The following is a 24,978-nucleotide window of genomic DNA, read 5'->3' as shown; positions in this document are numbered from 1 at the left end:
AAGAAAGGGCACCATAAGATGTAACTGTCTAACGAGAACACTTTAAGGTGCAGAATGAGTTGGAGGGGGCCAGAGTGGATGTCAGGTAAGAGATGGTGGTGGCTCAGTTGGACACAAGTGGTGTGGGTGGATGGGATAGAAAGGAGTGGATTCAAGAATATTGAGGAGGTATATCCAGCAGAGCCGGGTGATGAGTAGAATGGAAGTAGAGGAGAGGACTGGTAGGGCCGTGTTCTTCACTGAGAAAAAGGATCCTGAAGAAAGACAACTTGTTTTAGAGGAAGATCATGAGTTAGATTTTAGTTATATCAGTCTTGGGGTTTTTTGGTACTGGGGATCCAACTCGGGACCTTGTGCTTGCAAGGCAGACAGCGGAACCACTGAGCTAAATCCCCAGCCCTCGAAATACCTTTTTTTTTTTTTTTTTTTTGGTACCAGGGATCCAACTTCCTGTATAATTGTCCCTCAGTATCTGTGGGGCCTTGGCTTCAGAATCCTCCCCCTATCAAAATCTGCATGTGCTCAGGTCCTTTATATGAAATGGTGTAGTGGACAGGTGTGGTGCAGGGACACAAAGGTCACTGTGAGTTCAAGGCCAGCCTGGACTACACAGCGAGACGCTGTCTCAAAAAACCAAAATAAGGACATAAATGGCATAGTATTTGCATATAACCTACATGTATCCCTCTGTATGGTTTAAATCTTTTCAGGTTACTCATAATACCTAATATAACATAAATGCTAGGTAAGCATTGTACTATATTTTGCTATATTGTTGTACTATATTGTTAAGAAAATAATGACAAGAAAACACATGTATCCATACTTGGTACAGACATTCTCATTGTTCCCAATGTATTCCATCCAGGGTTGGTTGACTCCCTCACCAGTGCAGACTGCTGTGAGGGGATAACTGTATGTGAAGGCTTTGTCATGTTTTATAACTAAGTTGCTTGCATTTATGCCAAGTAGAAGTTTGTTTAATAGGGTTTATGTAACAACCTTTCTCTTTTTGCCCTGCTGGAGTTTGAGCCTCTCAATTGGTAGCTTTCTTTTTCTTTCCTCAAAAGCTGGAGTGAGGCCCATAGGAATCGGAGGCGCATATGTGGAGCCAAAGCATGGTGCTGTGTAGGCCTGTGGGTGAGCGTGCTCAGGGACCATGTGATTGGTCGGCTTGGGTGTGTCAGCATGTGTGGATAGCTCAGAGTGTGCACTGATGTCGTTATACTTCAAGTCATGATCCTGGGCATGAATGTGTTGTGAGTATTGTTTGGAAAACTGTTACATGGACTACTGGGATAGGGGAACAGAAACACCAGTGCTGAACAGGTCTATGTTCGCTGACTTATTTGTAGGTGCTGTCAGTAATTAATCCTTTGGAGCAAATGCCAGTATTTCAGATGCAAGTTATTTCACAGAAGGGACGCTGGTAGGAAAACAAGATATGAAAATAAGTATCTGTGTCTTAGGTATGGCCTAAATGTATGCTGTTGTTGTTTTCTGAACCCAGGGCCTCCTGCATGCTAAGCACATGCTCTACCACTGAGGGACACCCCAGTCCCTACACAGATTTTTGCCTACACAGGTTTTTAATATCAGTGAGATGAGGATAAAATAAGCTCTCTCTTGTTTTCAGTAAATATGGGGGGGGGTAGAATTCCTTTCTAATTGCTTATTGATCCAGCTAGGGTATTATAGTGTCTTGCATTTTTAAGACACTCCAGTTGAATTATGTGAAAGGACAGATAAAATAACAGGACCATATTTGAACAGTGTAAGTAGAAGAACATTGATGAGGTAGTAGGATCCTTTCATATTTACTGTCATGATTTACACTTTGTTACAGATTTTCTATCCATCTTTAAGAAAGAAAGACAGACATTTTAATACTAAGTTTTCAGATATCTAATCTAATGTTAGTTGAAGTAATGGATATGTATATACATTCATGTCTGTACATATCAGTGTCTAAGAATATTGTATGTAGAATGCTGTCTAAATTCATTACGTGTAATCCTCAAGTCCTTTTCTGTTAAAGTTACTTTATGATCATGATGTTGTATATGTTTAGTAGTCGTAAAAAATTACAGTGACTATCACTTGTTTACTTTGTGCTTTTCACGCATACATTCCATTTATTTAAAATTAATACTATGGGATGGGAATTGTTTTATTTTTTGAGACAGGGTCTTGCTATGTAGTTCAGGCTGGCCTTGAACTCACTATGTAGCCCAGGCTGGCCTTGAACTCACAGCAGTCCTCCTGCCTCAGCCTCCTGAGTGCTAGGATTACAGGTGTGTGCCACCAGCCAGTGATGGGAAATATTTTTATCCTTACTTAGAAATCAAATTAATTTGTTCAAGAATAGTAGACAAGGGAGCTATAACAGCAGAATGTTTCAGGGATGTAATAAAGCAGGTCATTAGAAGAACGTGTCGAGAGAGGTATGAGTTTGAAGAGTTACGAAATGTGAAATAGGGCCAGGGATTTAGCTCAGTGGTTTCGCCGCCTACTGCGCAAGTGCAAGGACCCGAGTTCGAGCCCCAGTACCAAAAAAAAAAAAAAAAAAGTGAAATAATGTAAGAGACTAGGGAGTGAATAAACTAAGGAATGCAGTAGAGTTAGACAATAGCATCAGCCACTCAGGGGAGGTCAGCGGACATGATCTGAAGTGCTGTTTGTCAGCATGGGCTGTCCATTGACCTCACAAGGCCGTTTCACCATTCTGTAATTCTCCTGCATTTCTCTGGTCTCTTGGCTTCCCCTCACCCCCAGTCCTATGCCTATTTCCAGGAGCTAGGAAAATGTGCTCCGAGTATTATCTTATTTAATTCTCACAGCTCTAGGAAGCATGTCTTGTCGCTGTCTGCCAGTGAGGAAACAGCTCAGCATCTAAGACCTGGTCCCAAGACACTCAGCTGATGAGTGGCCATAAATAACTGGCTCATTTGGAAGCCTATGCTCTGAACCTCTGTGTTGAATGCCTCTTTGTCAATAGGTCAGCTGTCTGCAGGATTAAAGAGGGCCTTCCTCTTGAATGTCCATCAGCCCTGGAGAAGAAATAAGACACACGAACATCCTATCCCCTTCATTGCAGTGTTATTGTGTGCTATACCACGTGAGACACACACACAAATGCGCACTCTGTTCTTTTTGAGATATTCTTGGTTAGGAGAACCAGTGTCATACTAGGAATACTAGACAACACATAGAACTTGGGATTCTCCTGCCTCAGCTGGTCCTGACTATATCATTTCTATTTTTTTTAGTTTTCAAGGTTGTTTTGTGGCCCAAAACCTGGTGTCTTTGTGAATGTTCTGTGTGTACTTCAGGAGAATGTATTTTCAACTGTCATTAGGATGGCCTGTCCTGTAAATGTCACCTAGGTTAAAGGAAGGAGGTAGCGCTCAACTGTTGATCACCTATGTATATCCTTCATCATACTCCTCTTGCTTGTTTTATCACGTGTTGAAAGTCTACAATTACACTTGTGGATTTGTCTGTTCACTTGTTATATCTATCAGTTTTTGCCTTATGGATTTTGAAACTTTGACTGTGCATACATATTTAGGGTTTGTGGTTGTCAGCGTTCCACTATTATTACAGATACCTGAAGTAAACCACTCAGGAAAAAAGTGTCACTTCGGTTCATAGTTTTTGAGGGTGCAGTCCATGTCATGTGGCCCATTGCTTTTCAGGCCTGCCTGCAGCAAGGCAGCATGTGGTAGAGGGCAGTGAACAGCATAGCAGAGCTGTTCAGCTTGGCAAAGGGAGAAAGAGAAGGTGGTCCTAAAGCCCCTCTGGAGGGCTGCCCCAGTGACCTGAATGTCCCAGCAGGCCCACCTCTTAAGGTTTCCACCACCAGTGCAGAACTGGGACCCATGCTTCTACAGGATACAGACTAGCAGGATTGTGTAGCAAGTACTGTGTTTACGCTCTTCCCATTTACTGTTGATCACTAATGTAGCCAGATGAAAGCCTGCTCTTTTGCTGTTATTTATTGTGTTTGTTTCTTTTCTCTTACCTCCTCTGCTGCAAATTGCTTTTTCTTTGAAATTGTTTATTGACTTATGATTTATATTTCTTTAAAAAGGTATCTTAGTGGTTGTCTTTGGGCATACAGTATACATTTTTAAATAACCTGAGTTCACCTTCAATTATTTTATCACTCCACATGTAATGTTATCATTATGGGATGTTCACCCTTCTTCCTCTCTGCCCTGTGTTGTCATGCATTTTACTGTTATGTACATAGTACACACCCAATCTATTAGTACTGCTTTAAATAGTTACCTTTTAGAGCAGTGAAAAATAAGACATTATATTTCACCTTCATTTATTCTTCATTTTGTAGACCCATTCTCCTAACCTTTACAAATTTCTTCTGCCTGAAGAACTTCCTTTAGTATTCCTCATGGGGCAGATTTGCTGGCAGCAAGCTGTTTTTGTTAGTCTGGGAAAACCTTTATTTCTTCTCTACACATGCGGGCTATTTGCTCTAGATACAGAATACTGGGTGGACAGTTGTTTTCTTTCAACACTAAAGTCATGGCTCCACTGTCTTCTTACTTGCTAAGTTTCTAATAGTAGGTTTTTAAAATTTTTTTTGGTACCTGGGATCAAACTCAGGACTTTGCGCTTGCAAGGCGGGCGGCAGAACCGTTGAGCTAAAACCCTGGCCAGTAGGTTTTTTTAAACTCGTCACTCTTCCTCTGTACATAACACACTTTCTCTTTTCTAGCATCCTTAAGAGTTTTCTCTTTGGGTTTTGATCATTTGAGCATGATACTTGTCTTAGTTACTTTTCTTGTTGCTGAAACAAAATACCTGACACCCAAAGTTAAAGGAGGAAAGGTTTATTTGGCTCACAGTTTGTTCAAGTTTCAGTTCATAGTCAGCTGGCTCCAAGGCAGGGTGGCTTGGCAAACAGGCATTGCACAGGAGAAACAGTTCATGGCAGGCAGAAAGCAGCAAAGTAGCAGCAGCAAGTGACAGTAACAGCCCTCTTTCTATCCCTTATATTCTATCCTGGCTACACACCCAAGGTGGGCCTTCCCATTATCCATACCCAGAACTATGCCAAACTAATCAGAGAACTAATTTAGTAATCACACACCCTTGATCCCAGCATTAGATACATAATCCCAGCATCACACACTCTAGATCCAGCCACCTCTGAAAAGCCCTGCCTGTGACTGCATGAGGCTTTGGGGGGATATCTAGACACAAGCTATAACAATACTAGGCTGGTGTTTGGGGCCTTTATCCTGTTTAGTATGTATTTTCAGAGTTTCTTGATACATAGTTTGGTGATATATAGTTTATTAATTTTGGTAAGTTCTTGGCCATTCGAACATTTCTTCTCCTCTGTTCTCTCTCTTCTGCTCCTGGACCTTGAAGTATGAGTGTATAACAGTGTTTGATATTTTCTCCAAGTAGGAAAATTTCTTTTCCTTTTTACATTTCAGTTTGGGCAATTTTGCCAGCCTGTTTTCAACTGTTTGAAGTCTCCTATTTCAGTACATACATACTGCTTGTCAAAAACATTTGTTGTTACTGTGTTTTCTTTTCTAGGATTTATACTTAATTCTTGCTTATGACTTCCATTTATCTGTGAAATAACCTACCTGATCACACGTGTTGTCTGCCTTTTCCATTAGAACATTTACTACATTAATTATATTGTAAATTCTCTGATAGCTTCAAAATTTATGTCATATGTGAGTCTGGCTCTGATTGCTTTGTGTCCTCTCCATCACTGTCTTTAGCATGCTTTAGTCTGAGCTGTGTGTGTTATCTGTCGCAGGAGATACTAAGGTAAATATTTGATATGCTTTGAACTGTTTGGCTGCAGGTTTCCTGCAGGGCAGGGGTTAGGGTTCATAGATTCAGAGGCTTACTGTGTTTGAAGTTTATTACTGCTATGGTTACTGAAATTGACATTTGCTGTTGCCATGGGAACCAGAGGCTTCAAATTTCCCTGCTAATAATTTTTTCCTTGTCTCTGCTTGGTTTTGAATTTCCCTCTGTGCTCTTCCTCAGAGTGTCTCTCGAGGCTCTCCCAGCTGTGGCCCACTATTACTTTTCCTCAAAGATTGTTAATGGTAGTGGAGGCTGAGAGCAGTTCAGTGACATTTCAGGTTTTTTTAAATTAATTTTATTGGTACATTTTAGATATACAATATAATGACATTCATCCTTGGAAATTTGCACCTTTACATAATCTCTCTTGGTTCTTATGTAAATAAGGACATTCCAATTTAACCTTGGATTTATGTTGGTACTGAAGTGCAGATTTGAGGCTGTGCCCTTCACATAATTCTGCATCTTTCCCCTTCTTTTTCCTTAACTGCAGTGAGTAATCAACAGAATCCTCAGGTTAAGGTTTTTTAAGCCTCTCTCCCTTGCGTATTAAGGCTGTTTTTACTTTACATAGTGATGACTAGGTGCTGGCCTGCTTTCCCTTCCCCTAGATGTAGTAGTATTCTACCAGTGTTCTCAGGGCACAGACTCTGGTGGTGGTACACAGAAAGATACAGTAAGTGGATCTGGAATGGCTTAATTGGCTGCTGTCCACCCCAGGTTCCAGGTGGTGGAAGTGATAAGCTCTCTCCCTGATTTCCAGCTGCGTTGGAGAGCCTTTGAAGGTTCCTGGAGGAAAGCCAGCTGATGGTGAAAAGTCTACTGTGATTGCAACCTCCACAGACTTCACACTCATGTTAGGCCATACTCAGACTATAGCAGTTCATCCCAGTTTCTGGCTTACTCTTCCTCTCTGCAGTGGGATTCTTAAATGCTTTAGGACTATTATTTCCTCTGGGGAGAGAGAGGCCCCAAGGTGCCTGTCCACCCTCAGCTAGGGCTTCGTTCCTGCCAAATTGCCTTCAAGCTCAGGCAGAAGAAAGTGGGAAAAGAAAAAGGGGAGAAGAGTAGGATTTTTTCCCCTCACTCTTGAAAGGATCCATACTATTAGAGAATATAAATGTTATGATCAAAAAGTACAGTGAACATTTGATTTTTAAACTTTTGTAACAGTGAAAGACATGTTGTCATTAATCCCCCTCAAAATAGTACCCCTTGTGGGCTTTTTTACTTGCTGTTTCCTTTTCTAGACTCAAGTGACCACATCATCTGGTATGCCCATGACCTTCCCCGTTTGAATGCTGGAAATCTTGCAACCTGGGTAGTCCTCAAGTTCCAGAAGAGCAAACAGCGCCCCCACACCAGATGTTGCCTGTAGCTTGTACTCTCACCCCTGTCACCTCCTCGAGCCATTGCCTAAGTGTCATACTACACTGAAGTCTCCTCTGCCCACTGTGTGTAATGTGGCAATGTGATTCTTGACTGTCCTGATTACCCTCCCAGATGCTATCTGTAAAGCTGGTTGCTATCTAATGGCTGGTACTTACTAATGTATTTGTCAATTCTTCTGAGAGTCCCACAAGAATTGGGATTATCAGGCCAGGGATTTAGCTCAGTGGTTTCACCCCGTGCTGTGCAAGTGCAAGGACCCAAGTTTGATCCCCAGTACAAAAAAAAAAGAATTGGGATTATTCTAGGGCCTGGTATGCAATAGGTGCTCTGTTTTGGGGTGAGAGATACTGGGGATTGAACTTGGGAGGTGCTCAATTTTTGATGAATGAGTGAATGAATGAATGAATCTCAGGAATGAGTTTGAGCTTTAACTCCAGCAGTAGAAAGCAGCAGGCCAGGTACACCGTGATTTTGGTTAAGCCTTGTCCCCTGCCTTCATGAAGGGGAAGGACATATTCCAGGAAACCAGGAAGGAGGTGCCTGCTGTCTAGGATGTGAGGCTGGTGGCAGGGTGGTGGGAAATGCTGAATAGACATTTACTCTCATTAAAACAAAACAAGGGCCGGGGATTTAGCTCAGTGGTTCTCCCACCTGCCTCGAAAGCACAAGATCCTGAGTTCAATCCCCAGTACCAAAGACAAAACAAAACAAAATATTATACCTCCCAACTTCAAACACACTTATCCCATCATTCTTGCTGCTTTCTGAACCAGTTCTGGGAGCCCCACTTTCCTCAGTGTTTTTAGTTGCACCATTGTGGCTGTCTCATCCTGAATTAATTCAAAACATTTATCTTTCATGATCATTTTGACTTTGGAGGAGAGCCTGAAGTCACATGATACCAGAATCAATGAGTAAGGTGGATGAGGACACACTGTAATTTTTTTTTTTTTGGCACCGGGGATCGAACTCGGGACCTTGTGCTTGTAAGGCAAGCAGCAGAACCACTGAGCTAAATCCCCAGCCCTATAATGTTTTTATTTGACAGAAATTGCTGTAAACATTTTGAGTTGATTTAGGACATCAAGACAGCCACTAAAAGATGTGAAAGAAGGTTTCAGAAAGGGAGGAATGGGGGATAGAAAAGAATAGGACCAAAGAAAGACCAGAACCTATCAGGGCAAACAATAAGTGATCTGGGTCCATGCTGGCATCCAGAGCCCATGGTGGTGAGATGTGAGCCCCAGAGGGTTTGGTGGGCCCATCTCTATGGGCTTTGCTGTTTGTAGCCCACATGGCCTCTCTCCACCTGGGCCAGCTCTCCTTGCAGCCTAAAGCTTTCGGGCAGACGTTCTTCCTTCCCAGATCCTGAGGTCTCTGTTGAAGCCTTGGTTCTACCCAGGTAGTTTCGAGGACTTTCTTCTCAGGGGCTCCTGGCAGGGACTCCAATCCTGCCACATATTTTTGCCTGGCCCCAGCCAGACCTTCCTTTGAAATCTAGGTGGAAGCCTGTTGGACCCTCATAACTTCATTCTGTGTGCCTGAAAAAACAACATCAGACAGTGCCACAGCCCTTGCTGCCAGTGCAAGCAGCAGCCGGGCCACCTTGAGCCACTGCTGTAGCAGCCTCTGGGTGCCTGGATGGCTGGCTGAGCATGGTGAAATGAATCCCGGGGAACCAATTCCCTAGGCAGCCCTGTCAGGCATCTGGGGTCTTTTCTTAAATGAAAAGTTGACACATTTGTACCCTTGAGCCTGCACTAGGTGAGGTTCTGCTGAATTCTGAGATGCCCATGAGGCATCTTTCTTCTTGTCCTGGTTCAGAGTACTTGGTTTCTTTTTGACTGTGCTAATCTCTTCAGCAGCCACACCTGTTTTGCTCTGCTCCCCAATTGTATGGGTGATTCTCTTTGGCCAGTTTTTCTTTAAATCTTTCTGCTCTGCATTTTGCTTCCACTTCACACTAAAACTCTGGCTAAAATCAGCCAGTGGTACTCAACCACAGCCTGAGGGTTATGCTGCCTTGAAATTTTCTCCATCAGATTAATCAGTCCATCGTCCTTAAGCCCAGTCTCACACAGTTTAGAGCATGGATAAAATCTAGACAAATTGTTTGCCAGAATGTAACATGCATGGCCTGTAGTGCAGTTCCCTAAAGAATTCCCGTGTTCCCATCTAAAACTGCATGAACTGGCCTTTACCGCTAGCATTCTGGTCATGTGAGCTCCAGCCAGAATCACCCATCAGATTCTGCTTGCAGCATTTTGAGCTTGCTCTAGCTCACTTCTCCAAACTTTTCCCACAAATGAGTTATAAAGACTTCTGAACCCCATGGTCAGGTATAGTCACAGCAATCACCCCATTTCTCTGGTACCTATTTTCTGTAGTGGTCAGCTTTCCAAAACTTAAAGGAAGAGAATCTAATTTGGCTCACAGTTTCAAAGGTTTCATTCCATGGCTGGCTGATCCAAGGCAGAAGTGTCATGGCGGAAGGGCATGGTGGAGCAAAGCTGCTCACATCACAAAAGCTGGGCGGAAGAGCACAGCGAAAAAGCCTCTTGAGCGGAAGGGGCTAGGGACCCAATAGAGTCCCCAAGGTGCTGCCTCCATGACCCCCTACAGCATACCCAGGAGTGTGCTTTACTGATCCCTGGAGGCTCTCAGTCCAGTCAAGGTGACAGTCAAGATTAATTGGCTCACCAAGACATTTGCCTCTTTCTCTCTGTTTTTTTTTTTGCTACCGGGGATCAAACTCCGGTCCTTGCGCTTGCGCAGCAGGCAGCGAAACCACTGAGCTAAATCCCCGGCCCCTCTTTCTCTTTTTTAAGTGCTGACAAGTTAATATTCATTCTTCCAAAACATCTTTTTATTTTTATTTTTTGGTACTGGGAATTGAACTCAGGACCTTGCATTTGCAAGGCAGGTGTGATACCACTGAACTAAATCCCTAGCTCAGTATCTTTTACCTTAATAATTTTTCTTGAATACGTTTTTACAAAATGAGAAAATATCGCAAAGCACTAGGAAAAAAATACTCTGTCCCTTCCTAACAATGGGAGATAAGGCTTGTTAACATACTTGCCTTTTTGGGTTTCAGGGTTTCTTTTCTGTGTGTCTGTAATAAATAAGTTTTCCTCCAAGTTGCTCACTGTATAATTCTTGATGCTTGTTTTTCAGCTTTTCCTAAAGAACTCCTGTACCACCTTAGAGGGCTTGAGGAGCCTCAGTGAAGGCAAGTATCCAGCTCTTTACAGTCAGTGGATGAATTTGGTTTGTGGCAAATCAAAAAGCTTTGGTTATCATACTGTCAAAACCAAAAAACTGGAAAGAACAATTTAAAGGAATAAAAAGATAGAAAAGGTATAATTTGGGATGATTTTGTAGAGCACCATTATGGATATCTGTCAGATTTTAAACATTTTTTTTACTTATTTCTGATATTAATTCAGAGCAACTTATTTCCCTTCTGTGAACTAATGGCATTTTTTTTTTTTTTTTTTTTTTTGGTACCAGGCATCGAACTCGGGTCCTTGCGCTTGCACAGCAGGCGGCGAAACCACTGAGCTAAATCCCCGGCCCAACTAATGGCATATTTTTTACCAAAATTGTGACAGAAAAATTAGTTACTGAAAATTCTGAAAATATAACAAAATCATTTGAAACTCTTGGTCTACAGGTAGTTAGTTGCCTTTTCCTTGACTTTTCCCATCTTTCACTCCTTCCCTTTCTTCCCTCTTCTTGTGTCATTTTGCTGCCTTTTCTGTTCCTCTGCTTTTCCTGGTTTACTTATAAGAACTTCACCTTTTAGAGAAGCTGAGTTAACAAAAGAGAAGCCAACACCTTCTTAGCAAAATACAATGGGCTTTGCAGTTATACTTGTTTGCATTAAACCGAGGATCTAAATACAGTTAATTGGGAAATTTTTATAAACTGTGTACAGTTGTTATTATTTGAGCTTTATTTTCTTGGGGAAAAAATGGAGGAATCCTAAAAGCACTTTGAGATTATCCAGTTTCTTTAGTGTTTACATTCTTCCTATGAGCAGATTTATGGAGTTAATTACTAAGCATTACCATCTTTGGTATTTTTTATAAAGATTGCCTTAAAGATCTTTTGCACAGAAAATGGAACTTGGAAACCTCTGACTACATATCTTGTTGGTGCTAATATTACAGTAGTAATGTAGGTAATAGCTATAAGTATGCTACCAGATTATATTTTATAATCAACCTAATAGGTTGGTTGTAAAAATGCTTAAAGCTCGGTGTAGGTTTCTGTCAAGCTCCCTGCTATATGAGTCTATGCCAGTTAGTATAATTAAGATAAGTCCTGCATCCAGAAATCTTGGACTTCATTACATTCTGTTACTTAATCTTTACAGCTGTGAAGAGGGCTTTGGTTTAGAAGCCTTAGCTTAGAAATTCTAAAATCCTGTTTTAGATTTTCCTAGGGAATGCTAGCATTCTTTGTAATCGATCATCTTTTCAGAGTAGTTGAAAATAAATGATATGCAAATACTAGTGAAAGTATTAGTAGTAGTATTAACTACTAGGATGAAGTTATTGATACAGTATTTACAATGTGGCATATTCTCCACTTGTTAAAATAGGAAGCAAACAGATGGTCATTTGATTTGTTTAAGACTCTACCTAAAGAAATAGACTTGCTGAGTTACAAATTCTAATACCTTTGTATATGAGATAAGTAAGTTTCTCAACTAACCTTGACACCATTCTTTTATTCATGGTATCTTTTAATCTCATGGGATCAACTTATTTTATATATTTTACTTACAACAATAACAAAAAGTTAATTGTATGATTTAAGGCAGTGCAAATAAGGAAAAAACTTCTGCTGCTTCGACATAGCCTGTGTTCTCAGAGTCTAAACAGCTCAGTGCAGGAAGAGATTAGTTGAGTATCTTGCTTAAAATTCCTTTTCTCTCTGAGGACATTAGAAATAATTTAGTAATCATTAGTCTGCCAGACAAACTCGTGAGAAAGGAGGAGCATAATTAAACGCACTATTGGCAACATTTCTAACCACAGGGAGCTCACAGAAACTGCACTGTGGACCAATAAATCATTAGTAAAAGTTAAAGGTTTCTTTCCTGGCTTTCCCAAAGGACAGAGATAAAAAAAAAAAAAAAGCAAATATATAATCAGGAAAAGGATGAGAGGCCATAGTGGGACAGCATGATTTCAGCGGGACCACGAAGAATTTGAATGAAAGGAGTGAATTTTCCATTCTCATGGCTGCTCTTCATTTGCCTCATTTAGGAACAAAGAATTTTATAATATTTAGCAGTTGGAAGTACTGTTAAGAGTCAGGCATCTTTAACCTTGTTACCCTGTTTATGCTCCTAAGTCATGAACAAGTCAGAAGATGAAGGAGCAGGTATGAGGGGATATGTGAGATGGTAAGGTCTGAGAGTAGTCATCAGAAAGAAATCTCCAGTAGTTTCCATTTCTGTTCTCTGAACTCTAGCTAATTTATGCTTCTAGATAGCCAGTTGGTGGCGGGGTGCCCTCATATCCCCAGAACTTGATGATCATGGTGCTTCATTGGTTGTGATTTAAGTTGTTCAAAGTACTTTGTAGTGTAGGGAGTTTTAAAGTTTTTGTTTGTTTGTTTGCTTGTTTGTTTTTGAGACAGGGTCTTGCTAGGTAGCCCAGATTGCCCTCAAACTTGTGGTGATCTTCCTGTCTCAGCCTCCTGAGTACTGGGACTACAGGCATGCGCCACCATGTCTGGTCTGGGAGTTTTAAAGTTTTTAAACAAAAAGTTGAAGGAAAATATGGAAATAAAAACCCTCCTATATCATGTTTTATCTTAACAGCTTCTGTACATTTACACAATTTTGTTTTATATATGTGCACAAACTCAGTGAAAAAGACTTTCTATTAAGGAAGAATGTCATCCCCTACCAGCCATCTCTTTGTTTTTTTTAAATGCATGTGATCTCAGTAACCAAAGCTATTGTACTGACTACCTTAGTTTCAGCTTTCTTTTAACTGCCTGCATCTAATAACTGGTGATATTGCTATTTGACTTTTAATTTTATCTACTTTTCCCTTGTACTCAGTTACTGTGCTGCTGCTTTGCATTTGAGTTTGTGTAGATACATGGGAACCTCTTTCAGGGATGATACTATTAAGAAGAGTATTTCTTTGAATCTCCTTTTTTTTGGTACCTGGGACTGAACTCAGGACCTTGTACTTGCAAGGTGAATCTCCTTTTTTGAATGCTGACACTGAGAAAAGGTCTGCTTTCTCTAAAGACTGGTTCTATCTGAACTGTACATTCCTAGGGTGCCAGCAAGGTCATTTGTGCCTCAGAGAATTCAGCTTACAGTTTTTATTTCCATTGTCTTCTCAGAAGAACAAACCTCTAATTACCAATGAGCTTGATAAATATGAGTGCTAACAAGAAATACTTGTGTTCCTTTAAAAATCACCTGCAGTTAGATTGGGATAGCCACTCCTGCTAGTCTTTGAATTTACTGTTTAATCATGTGCATTAAAAAATGGTGGTTTTGGATGAGAGGAGTTAAATTGCCTCAGCTGAACTTAAACACATGGATGGTCTATTCCCTTTCCTGAGCAATGGCTGTTCTGTCACCTTTTTCTACGGTGTCCACTCCAGGATGGCACCCGAATGTCACACTCTTTATGTATTTGAAATGTGTAGTGATTTTTCTCATTTTAGTATTGCTGTTTTCGTTTCCTGTGTAGTTGTTCTGGGCCTTTTCTTCTACTTTAGAAAATAATCATCCACTGTCTATAGAACTATCTTTCAATCTTCTGATTAAAGATTGCTTAATGATAGTACCTATTTATGGCTAGTGGCATGTTTTTCTTTAACACTGGAGTTTCTGCATGAATTTATAAGTTTCTTTTCTTTTTCTTTTTCTGTTTTGAAACATTAGATAGGCATGAAGCCTCCGTCTCACAGCTGCATGCATAGTCACTGTTGAAAGAAATGCCTACCTAATTTGACAGTCTTGCTGTGTTTAAGCATTTTTGAGTTTGCAAATAAGCCTGTTAAATCTGCTGATGGAGCCTTCAGGCAGTGAACAGTTATATGAGGACCCTGATCCTGGAGGCAGATCCCAAGATGCAGAGGCCAGGAAGCAGACAGAATCAGAACAAAAGTTATCTAAGATGACCCACAATGCTTTGGAGAACATTAATGTGATTGGCCAAGGCTTGAAGCACCTCTTCCAGCACCAGCGCAGGAGGTCGTCAGTGTCTCCACATGATGTTCAGCAGATTCAGGTCGATCCAGAACCTGACATCGATCTGGACAGCCAGAACGCAGGTGCTGAGATTGACGGTGTCCCCACCCACCCTACAGCTCTGAACCGAGTTCTGCAGCAGATCCGAGTACCACCCAAGATGAAGAGAGGGACCAGCTTGCATAGTAGGCGGGGTAAGCCAGAGGCCCCAAAGGGGAGTCCCCAAATCAACAGGAAATCTGGCCAGGAGATGGCAGCTGTGGCCCAGGCAGGCCGGCCCCGGTCTTCCTCCACAACCGACGCTCCCACAAGCTCCACAGTGATGGACATAGCCTGTGCAGCAGCAGCCTGCCTGCCAGGGGAGGAGGCACCCACGGAACGGGTGAGTCCACTGGCTTTTCTGTTTCTGTTGACTCACTGATCTTATGGACTTGTGTGGACTTGTGTTTGTATGTGCACACACAACTCTAAGACAGATGCTTGGCTGATTTTCCAGTGCGTCCCTTGTGTTCTAACCCTTCTCCTTCCGGGCTTTCTAAAGCCCCCTATTGCCACCTTAGCTGTCCACCACACACCAGTCCAATTTGTGTGTGTGTGTCTTTCTTTTTTTCCAGTACTGGGAATTGACCCCAGGTGTACTCTTCAGCTGGTCTACAACCATAACCCATTGTTTGAGGCAAGCTCTTTCTAAATTGCCCAGGTTTGGAATCAAACTTAGGAACCTCCTGCCTCAGCCTCCCAAGTAGCTGGAATTACAGTTGTTGGTCACTGCATTATGCTTAGATCATTCTTTTTTTTTTTTTTAAGATATGTATTAGTAACTACTATGTTTTGGCACCATCTAGCTTCAAAGGCTGATTTTACCTACAGTATCATGTTATTTCTCCATTATTGTGTATTGGAAGTTGGTCTAGGTACTTGGGAGATGCAAAAAAGGTACAGGAATATCAGGGTTTACTTTCTGTACTTTTAAATGTTAACTCCATTTGTATATCTAATATGGTAGATACAGTCAGCTAATGACATTTAATTTATAAATGTTTAGGGATAGTGATTCATATATAAGATGGTCTTATCAGACCCTTCTGTCAGATTTTTTAGAATGCTTACATTAAAAAATTGATTCTTTAAAGTTCTTCAGGATGTCTTTGAAAACTTTCTGATCTTAAACTCAGTGAACTTACAGTGTAGCTGAACATGTGGCAAACAATATATAAAGCAGTGTCTGTATGATAATGGTATACAGGTATAGACAAGTTGGGAGAGAAAAATCATTTTGGGTTGAAGTGCATGAGAAACTTAATGGAGGAGGATGTGTGCTTGGATTGGAGATAGGAGAGATTGGATAGAAACACACTAAGTAGGAGAAGGGGTTATATCAGGTAGGAGAATAGTAGAAGCATGGTCAGTGGGATAGCAAATTGAGTCGTGTGGCCAAAGAAGCATGCCTGGCAGCAGCTGCCTGAGGTCCTGTTCAAAATGAGAGGGGTATAAACTTTTCTTTTCTTTAATATCATAGCCATTCAGCATATTTCATCAAACTTATCAGCCCCTGTTCATATACAAGGCATTCTGAGAAAGGCTGCATGGATATTTAGATGGTAACATTTAAGAAGGTATTTTAAACTAGCAGGAAGATAAGATATGTACATATAAGAGAGTAACTTTTGAACTTTGATAAAGCCATTTATCATGAATTATCTCACTTGATAATTTCAAGGTGCTAATGAAGGTATTGTTGTCACTTTTTCCCCCCACAGACTAGAAAAACAAAATGACTTGCTAAGGGCCATACAATTTGTAAATAAGGGGGTGCAGCTTTTGATGTCTGTAGGACAGTTGTTTTTTTTCTATGATGCCATTCTGTCTGTCCAAATATACCACAAAATAGAATGTGATGAGTATCCTAAGTAGTATTAAAACATAATGGATTTTTGTGGGAGGCACACTTAGTTCTGTCCCAGGGAATCTGTGAAAGCTGGCCTTGGAAGGGTGGGCTCTGGGATATTCATGAGGGTAAGAGGCAAAAGGGTGTCCTGTAAGTTGCAGGCTTTGGGATAAAGCTAATTAGTTAGTGTTTTCTCTCAAGGTATTTCATGACTTTGGATAAGCCTGGGCCTTTTGACTCATATGTTGAGAAGATCCAGAGCTGCCCTTTGAACCTAGGACACCATCACATCTCAGCAGTGTGCTCCAGCCAGCACCTAAGGAGACAGCAGTGTTTACACAATACCTCAGCAAAAATAGCACTGTAGAGTCCTTACCACTAGTGATACATCCTCATCTCCTCCTGTACCTGGGTGTGAGTGCCCAAGGAGCCTAACCATGGCCCACACCACTCTTCACTCCTTTATAAATGAGAGCTCACATACCTCCAGCCACGCCAAGGTTTGATCTCCAGCAAAACCAATCCCAGCATCTTCAGAGTGTCTAGCTGTCTGTCAGCTGTCTGTACAAGTAATTCAGCTCACCATTTTCAAATTCAGATTCTTCATCTCATAAAACTTTCTGTCATCCTGTATGTATTCCATATTTCCAAACTTGGATGAATACAATAGAAATCCTAAAGAACCATTAGTTCCTAATAAGATTTCTATGCCTCACTTCCAAGTTTTATTTAGGAGGTTTGAGGTATAACCTGGACATCTGTATTTAGAACCAAGGGCTGAGGTGATTCTGGTGCAGCATTCAGCCATGAGCTTCAGAATCTTTGGATCTGACTTTTTGGAGTCGCCCATCACATCTGAGAGTCATGGCTCCCCTCCCAGCCCCCAGCCACAGGGACCCTAAGGTTGATCCTGTTCTTGGTTTCTAAAGTGTTGTCCTTCTTGGGCCTTCCTCCATCTCATTGCCCTTCAGATTCCTCCTCCAGGCAGTCAGCAGCTGGTGAGAGTAACTAAAGACGCAAAATAGATCACATCACTTCTCTCCATAGCAGTGCCACTGGCTCCATGTTGCCTGTTGGGTGATGAAAGTCCCTTAATATGACATGCAAGACCTTTTATGAGTTAGCCTACACTTCTCAGGCTTAACCCATGCCACTCTCTGCCTCATACAGCAGTCGGCACTCCTTTCTCATGCTCTGTATTCTTCCTGCAAAGCTTCTCATATGCACGGTTATTCATTTAACAATTGTGTATTAAGTATCTGACATGTGGTAGGCCCTGGGGTCACCAGAGGAAACAAAACCAGGTATGGCCCTTACCTGTGAAGTTAATCATCATATGGGGATACATGTTAAATAATCATTTGAATAGATAATAAACTTTCAACTGTGACAAGTGCAGCAAGAGCCTATTTTATAGGGAGATCTGATCTATTAAGGAAGTCAGGTAGGCTTTCTGAGGCAGTGACTAGGGTCTACAAGGTAAGCTGAGGTAATTAGGTAATAGGGAGTTGCAGGGACAAAGGCACTGGGATGGGAGAAAATTTGCTAAGAGTGTGAGTGGGTAGAGGAGTTGCTGGTTAAGGCTGGAAATTTGATAAGAACCAATCACGCAGAGGCTTGTGGACAGTATTGAGCTTTTTGGAATTTCAAGAGGAGTAGCATCCGATTTTAAACCGTGAACATCATCAGTTTAGTGATTAGAAAAATGTTGCTGTGCTTACAGCATGGAGAATGGGTTGGAATGGGTTCAGATTAAGTGAAGGCAGATAATCCAGAAGGCTATCATGACAATCTAGTCCTGTTATCCTGAGAGGTGACAGCAGTCTGGCCCAACGAAGTGATGGTAGAGGTGGAAAGAAGAGTTACCTGAGGGCAGGGATTGTCTTCATATTTGAATTTCCAAGCTCAATACTTCTGTCTTCAGTTTGTCCATTGAGTTAGTAGGATAAGACATAGGGGAGCAAGAAATGATGTCTGTGATTACTGAGTTTGAGAATGTCCATGGGTAAATCTTTGAAATGGAACAAGCTGTCTCTCAGTCATTCAGTAGTAGTCATTAAATAACTTCTGTGTGCGGGGCAGTGTTCTAGGCAGTTAGGGTGCACCAGAGAACAAAGATGTCTGCCCATGTGAACTTGCTCAGTGTTGGAGGGGACAACATGCAGTAGATGTAGATGAATTCTGCACCATGTTGTCTCTGTTCCATGTGTACACCATGGGAAGATTTGGAGCAGGATGACCAAGACCAGGAGAATGTGTGTGTGTGTGTGGGGTAAGTTACATCATGAAAGATGATGAGGGTAGGCCTTATGGGGAAGGTGACAGTGGGGTACAGTCCTTTAGGATGATGGAGTCAGCCAGGCTGTAGGGGGACGAGTGCTCCAGGGAGATGAAGTAGAGGTGCCTGACTTGCTAGTGGAATAGTGGGGGCCAGTGTGTGGAGCCGAGTAGGCCAGGCGGGCAAACACTAGAGACAAGGGTGGGGAGGGGATGGGGAAAGGCCAGGGAGAGCTGTGCGGGCCCTGGAAGGACTTGGTGCTCTGGGTGATGGACACCAGTGAAGGGTTGAGACATGGGATGGATTTGGTCTGACTTTTATTTTTAACGGATTGCCCTGGATACTGTGAATAGAATGCAGCAGGTCAAGGGTGGAAGCTTGGAGACCTTTTGGGAGTTTTTTCTAGAATCCAGGCAAGAAAGGGTGATGACCGAAACCAGGGTGTGAATAGAGCAGTTGGGCTGGGACTGTTGCTCAGTGGTACACTGGGTGCTTAGTCTGTGCAAGGCCCTAGGTTTGAGCCCCAGCACCAGACACTTGTGTGCCCACACATACCAACTAGAGAGATTGAGGCAAAAGAAATAAAAGGCTGAAAAAATTGTCCAGGTCCTGAGTAGGATTTCTCCAGAAGTCAAGTGGGATTGATCAGCAATGGACTGAAGGGTCCTCTGAAGAAGAGAATGATGAGCCTTAAGCTGGGAGGGGTGGTGCACGCCTGTAACCCAAGCACTCTGGGAGCCTGAGGTAGGATCATAAGTTGAACCCAGCCTAGACAACCTAGTGACTTAATGAGACCATATCTCAAAATTTAAAAACAGGACTAGGCATGTAGCTCAGTACAAAGGCCCTGGGTTCAATTCCTGGTACCCAGTACCAGTAAAAATGAATGAATGAATGAATGATGAGCCTAGATGTAGATTTTGTCAACAACATAAAACATCTTAGAAAAAATACTAAACTGTCACCACAGGAGGCCCAGTGAAAGAATTGAAACTTAAAGAGATAGCTTTTGAAAAAAAAAAAAAAGAGAGAGATAGCTTTGAATATATTTTCAAGACAATGCATTACAGAGGGGCCATGTTTCAAGCAATGGTAAGAGTCACAGTAGTGACAAGAAGTCAAGTATATATTTCATGGTGTAAATTGAGATTAAGAGTAAATGCTTTCAAATTTTTAATGTATTATATAAATGTGCCACAGCATTAGGATAATGTTCATGTTTAAGCTTGTTATCAAAAGAAGAAAAATTGGATTAGAGAGAAAGGAGGCCTGCACATTCAGAGTATGTTCAGTGGATTAGGTTCCTCAGGTGGTGGTGTCTATATTTTGTTTTCTCCTTGAGACATGGTTTCCCTAAGCTGCATAAGCTGGCCTCTAACTTGGGATCCTCCTGCCTCAGCTTCTCAAGTAGCTGGGACAATAGTTGTACATCTCTTGTTCGGCCTCGAGAAGATAGGGGCCGAGAGTGGAGGGCCGCAAAGAGACAGAAGCGGGACACAGGGGGTGCTGAAGACCAGCAGGACGTTTATTCTTGGTTCATACATCTCTTCTATAGTACTTACAGCGGTTATTTAAGCTGAATGCATAAACAGCAGGTGTTGTTTAATGTTTTCTTCTCTATGAATGCACTCTAATCTCTACAGAAACGGGCTGAGACACTTCTCAGGATGTTCCCATCCTTGAACTATTCCTTCAAGGGAACCAAGGCAAGACAAACAGGATTGCAGCTATGGGAAGTATGACAGGGGGCATGATCTCTTCTTGGAGCAGAGTCAGCAGCACAAGCAAACTATCTCGGGAATGACCTCTCATCCCCTTCGGCCACAGCCTGCCGGGCCTGCAAGATTAGTAAGCTTGAATGCGCGACTCTTTACCAAGAGGATCTTCCCTTAACTCCATGTCATACATCCCTGCACCTGGCTTCCCTCAAGTTTTTCCTTATTGTTTTATATTAAGTCAAACTTTTAAACACTCTCATATGTAGCATCCTAAAGTTAAATTGTGTATCTCACCGTCATACATAAGATTAGAAAATAATTGTTTTAATTTAGCTTGATTAAAATGGAAAAAATTTTAAAATAGGTTTTTGTGTAATCCCTTTTACTTGGGAGACTGAGACAAGAAGATCTTGAGGTTGAGGCCAGGCTAGACAACTTAGTGAAACCCGTGTCTCAAAAAAAAGGCAGGGGAGGGCTGGGGATTTAGCTCAGTGGTTTCACCACCTGCTTCACAAGCACAAGGACCTGAGTTCGATCCCCGGTACCAAAAAAAAAAAAAAAAAGGCAGGGGAGGGGATTGTGTGCTGTATTTGCCATTTACGAGCCGAGTGTTTCAGCAAATCAGGCACTATAGTCTAATCTTTAGGGCCCTGCCAAATTTGTTCTTCCATTCTACATGCACAGCAGATGGGATACAGGTGAGAAGGCCAAGCTAGTTAAGCAGGCCAAAAGCTGGCCTACACTGTCTCAGCCTACATCGTCTTCTGTCACATCTTTCATAAAACACAGTGGGATGAACAGTGTTTCTACCAGTATTTGTTCGTTCATACATTCACTCCACAAACACTGTTTGACCTAGGACTATTGCAAGTTGAAGAGGCTGTGGCCTTCTGTATTAACACTGTGTCTGTGCAGGCCAGCTGGCATGTTTTGCACTGCAGAGTGAAAGCTGCTGGGAAAGGTGGAGGGGCGGCTCAATTGGCTGGGTATAGCCAATTGGCGTGTGGGTGGCATGTCTGGGTGGGTCATGGAGGCATTGCCATGGGGTGTGTCTAGTCCATAGCTCCTTCCTCAGCTCTGCTTCCTAGCTGCTGTGAACTAAGGAGCTTACAGTAGGTAAATGACAGTGGCCCAGGTGTGGCTGTGAGGGTAGCATGTGGGCCGGGGGCCTTTGGTTGCCTGCTCATACCTTGGGTGTTAATAGCATGTGCAAGTAAATAACCAGACAGGAGTCTTTGCCCTTACAGAGTTTACCGTGTCGAAGTGGGAGCTATATAAAAACAAGTAAAATGCAGCATATGAGAGTTGTGAAGAAAAGGAAGAACTCTGAGTTGAGTGGTGAGTGGAAGACCACCTGGGCATATGGCATCTGGCAGACCTCATGCATCTGGCACAAGCAGAGGAAGGGCAGCCTGTCATTGTCTAGAAGTTGTGCTTTCTTAGCATTCAGGGGAGAGGGGGAGAGGGCACATGAAGGCCATGGACCTGGCTCTGTGTGTGTGCCAGATGATTGAGGAGCAGTCCTTGGAGCAGTTCTTAACTAACAGGACTGACCCATGGTGTGTGCGAGTATGCACACATACGTACACTATTGAGACATTTCTGAATGCAGTATATAAGTCTTAACTGTCTTTTTCCATTAAATTTCTTTACAACAATGATTTTATCCCATTGATACTATCTCTTAAGTAACCCTAAAGTGTAGGTTAGCACTTCGAGGTGTAAGAGATATGTAAGTTCATGTTTCAGCCGTGTTCATAAAGACACAGCTCTCGTTGAAGAGGCCCATCACATAAGTGGCCATCTAGAACCAGTGTGAGGGCTGGGGTGCAGCTCGATGGCGACTTCTTGCTCTTTGACCCCCAGGGCCTCAGAAAACAAAGAAAACAAAACACAATTAGAATCTGAACCTCCTGTCCCTTGGAGCTTGATGACAGACACTGTCACCTTTGTTTCTTCTTCTTATTTTTGGGGGGTGGCTTGCTGGCAAGCCTTCACTGCTGAGCCAAACCCCAGCCATCCCCTCCTCCCTTGATTCTCAGACAGTACTGGCTACATTGTCCAGGATGGCAGCAAATTTGTGATCCTCCTGCCTCTGTATCTGTAGTAGCTGGGGTTACAGATTGTGAGTCACCACACACACCACTCCAGTTTGTTTTTTGTTTTTAAAGATCATTGTGACCTTAAGGACATTAAACTCTAGGTTTCATTTTTCAGTTTCAAGATGTCATTTTTACTAAATAATATTAATGTTACTTCTAATTTGAAAATACTAAAAATTAAACTTGACTGTTTTTCCCAATTTTTCCATAGCTCAGAAAATTAAAACATCTTTAGAGAGCAGCGGGTAAATTGATGAGCTGTTCAGAGCTGAGCAGTTTATCCTGTCAGTCCCAGCCCCACCAGTCCACCTGGAGAGCTGACTTGTGCCCCAGCTGCAGCACAGTCATCCTCTCTCAACCACTAGGACACTGGATGGGGTGCAGCGTGTTGGCAGATGGTACTGAAGTGGAGAAGGTGTCCAGAGGGGGCAGAGCTGCGGTGGGCCCATGGCAGGTGCTTTGTAGGCAGCAAGTGCCTCACGGGGCGTTCAGGAGTTTGAGGCCAGTCAGTGTAGTCCTTTCCATCACAGGACAAGACAATATGCTGATAATCAGGCTATAAACTTGGAGGTGCAGACAGGAACACCCTATGGTGAGCTTTGCTGACCACGACCATGCTGCTTTAGTGACCCATGTGTCCCACCTGGATCCCCAGGGCCTAACCAGTCTGAGAGCTGATCAGACTTTAAGGGGTTGTAGAGATGAGACTTGGAAAATGGGTGGTTATAGGTAGCTGATTTTTTTTACACACATGTGTATCCTATTTATTTCACTTAAGAGTATGGCCTCAATGTGCATCCATTTAGCTCTAAATGTCTTAGTTTCTCGTTCTATATGAGTAGTACTCCATTTTATTTAAAAAAAAAAAAAACAGTCTCCAGTTGATGAGCAATTGGGCTCTTTCCAAGTTTTGCTTTACGAACTGGGGCAGCTGATTTTGAACATTTCAGTTTTGGTGGAGCTGGGGAGCATTCTGGGAAGAAAGGGTAATTCCAGGTGCTGACCACCAGTGGTACCCAAGGCCAAGGACGAGTAGGTGCTAGTGCAGAGTGACTGCTGCGACAGGACATCGAGTAACTGCAGATAGTGTTTTGAGAACAAACCCCTTCAGGAGGTCACTAGAATGTGGACTGAGCTGGACACGTGCACTCACACTTGTGTGAATATGGAAGTGATGGACAGTGGAGGAGTAGGCAGGATTTGACAGCATAAAAATTTTTAGAAATCAAAGGTTAAAAAAACCACAAGCTTTGTTGGGAGAACCAGTAAGAAAATAATGTTCATTTTCTCAGTGAATAGTCAAAAGATTTGTTTTTGTTTTTGCAGTACTGGGGTTTGAACCCAGGAGCCACTAAGTATATCACAGTGCTTTTTATATTTTGAGACAGGGTCTTGCCAAGTTGTCCAGGCTGAGCTCCACCTCAGCTGTCCTCCTGCCTCAGCCTCCAGAGTAGCTGCGATAATGGATGTGTGATTGGCAGAAAAATTGTATTTTTTGATGAAAACCAACAGGGACTGTCTTGTGTATATATTTAGGGTCTGTGGGGTTGTGACATTGTTGAGGGCATGTCTTACAGGCAGTTAATATGGGACTGGGCAGAGTTGTCAGAGGTTGAAAATGAACTATATTTTGGCTTTTTAGTTCTCCCTGGAAGATTCTTTATACAGCAAAACTTTATTACCAAAGCAAGTGACTTCTAGGTTTATTGACTCAAGCTCTGAGAGCTGAATGTATATGGCCACATCCTTTCTCTAACCCAGTTTCCTTTAGTGTAGTATAAATTGGAGTGTGGTAGTGTTGTGGCAAATCAGAACAGCTCAGTATTACAGCCAAGTGTTAAACAGCTCCGTGTTATAGCTCCAGCAATTTGAAGACTCAAGAATTCCAAGTTACTTGCAGAGCCTTTATTAGCCAGCTGACTCAGTTTATCCCTCCAAATTCTGAGCCCAGAATTACAGTTTATATAAACTGACTTATATAATTCTAGAGGAATTATAGTATTTTACTTTCATTACTATCCACCTGAAAAATGTAGCAGGAGTTGCTTAAAAATAATAATAAGAAAAAGTGATCATAACAAACTGTTATCAGGAGTCAGTTTATATAAAGTTGGAGAAGGAAGTTGAGAGGAACCTTTTAGGTGAAGTGGGGAAAACTTAGGTAGAAACATCAGGTACTAATAGTTACATTATTTGAACGGTAAACTTTTGATACATTGAGCCCATGCAGCACACTGGTTACATTTCTGGGACAAACATCTTGTGGGGGAAAAAAAGAAAAAAAACATGGGGAGGGGGCGAGGCAAAGGCCTGTCTTATTGTGTACTATTGCTTCATCAGGAGCCCTAGAATAGTCTGATTATCCTTAATGTCTTACCTCACCTTTAAATGTGGTGGTTTCACACAGGGAAAAGAAGGTACATAGAAGGTGTTCTTGATCTTGGTAAATCTGCTACTAAGCAGTTTAACATTAGTTTCATTTCTTTTTTTTTTTTTCTTAA

At 42.1% G+C, this 24,978-nt stretch overlaps 1 long non-coding RNA gene across 3 annotated transcripts in view; it reads left to right on the top strand.

Moving 5' to 3' along the window:
- Positions 1–20,952, top strand: part of LOC101698240 (uncharacterized) — a 71,136-nt gene extending 50,184 nt beyond the window's left edge. Inside the window, exons 4-7 of one of the 3 annotated variants that reach the window (XR_015445668.1) lie at positions 10,432–10,486; positions 10,768–10,930; positions 14,183–14,873; positions 20,301–20,952. This is a non-coding gene — a long non-coding RNA (uncharacterized LOC101698240). The remainder of the gene's footprint in view (positions 1–10,431; positions 10,487–10,767; positions 10,931–14,182; positions 14,874–20,300) is intronic. The other 2 variants (XR_015445667.1, XR_015445666.1) reach the window with 2 other exon arrangements.
- The last annotated feature ends 4,026 nt before the right edge of the window (positions 20,953–24,978 follow it).

The sequence above is a fragment of the Heterocephalus glaber genome, unplaced genomic scaffold, assembly GCF_053883595.1.
Source record: "Heterocephalus glaber isolate CG9 unplaced genomic scaffold, H.glaber_assembly_v1.0 deba00001615, whole genome shotgun sequence".
In the NCBI taxonomy this organism is placed as follows: domain Eukaryota; kingdom Metazoa; phylum Chordata; class Mammalia; order Rodentia; family Bathyergidae; genus Heterocephalus; species Heterocephalus glaber.
The sequence above is the reverse complement of the archived record's forward strand: the minus strand, read 5'-3'. Positions and strand labels throughout refer to the sequence as shown.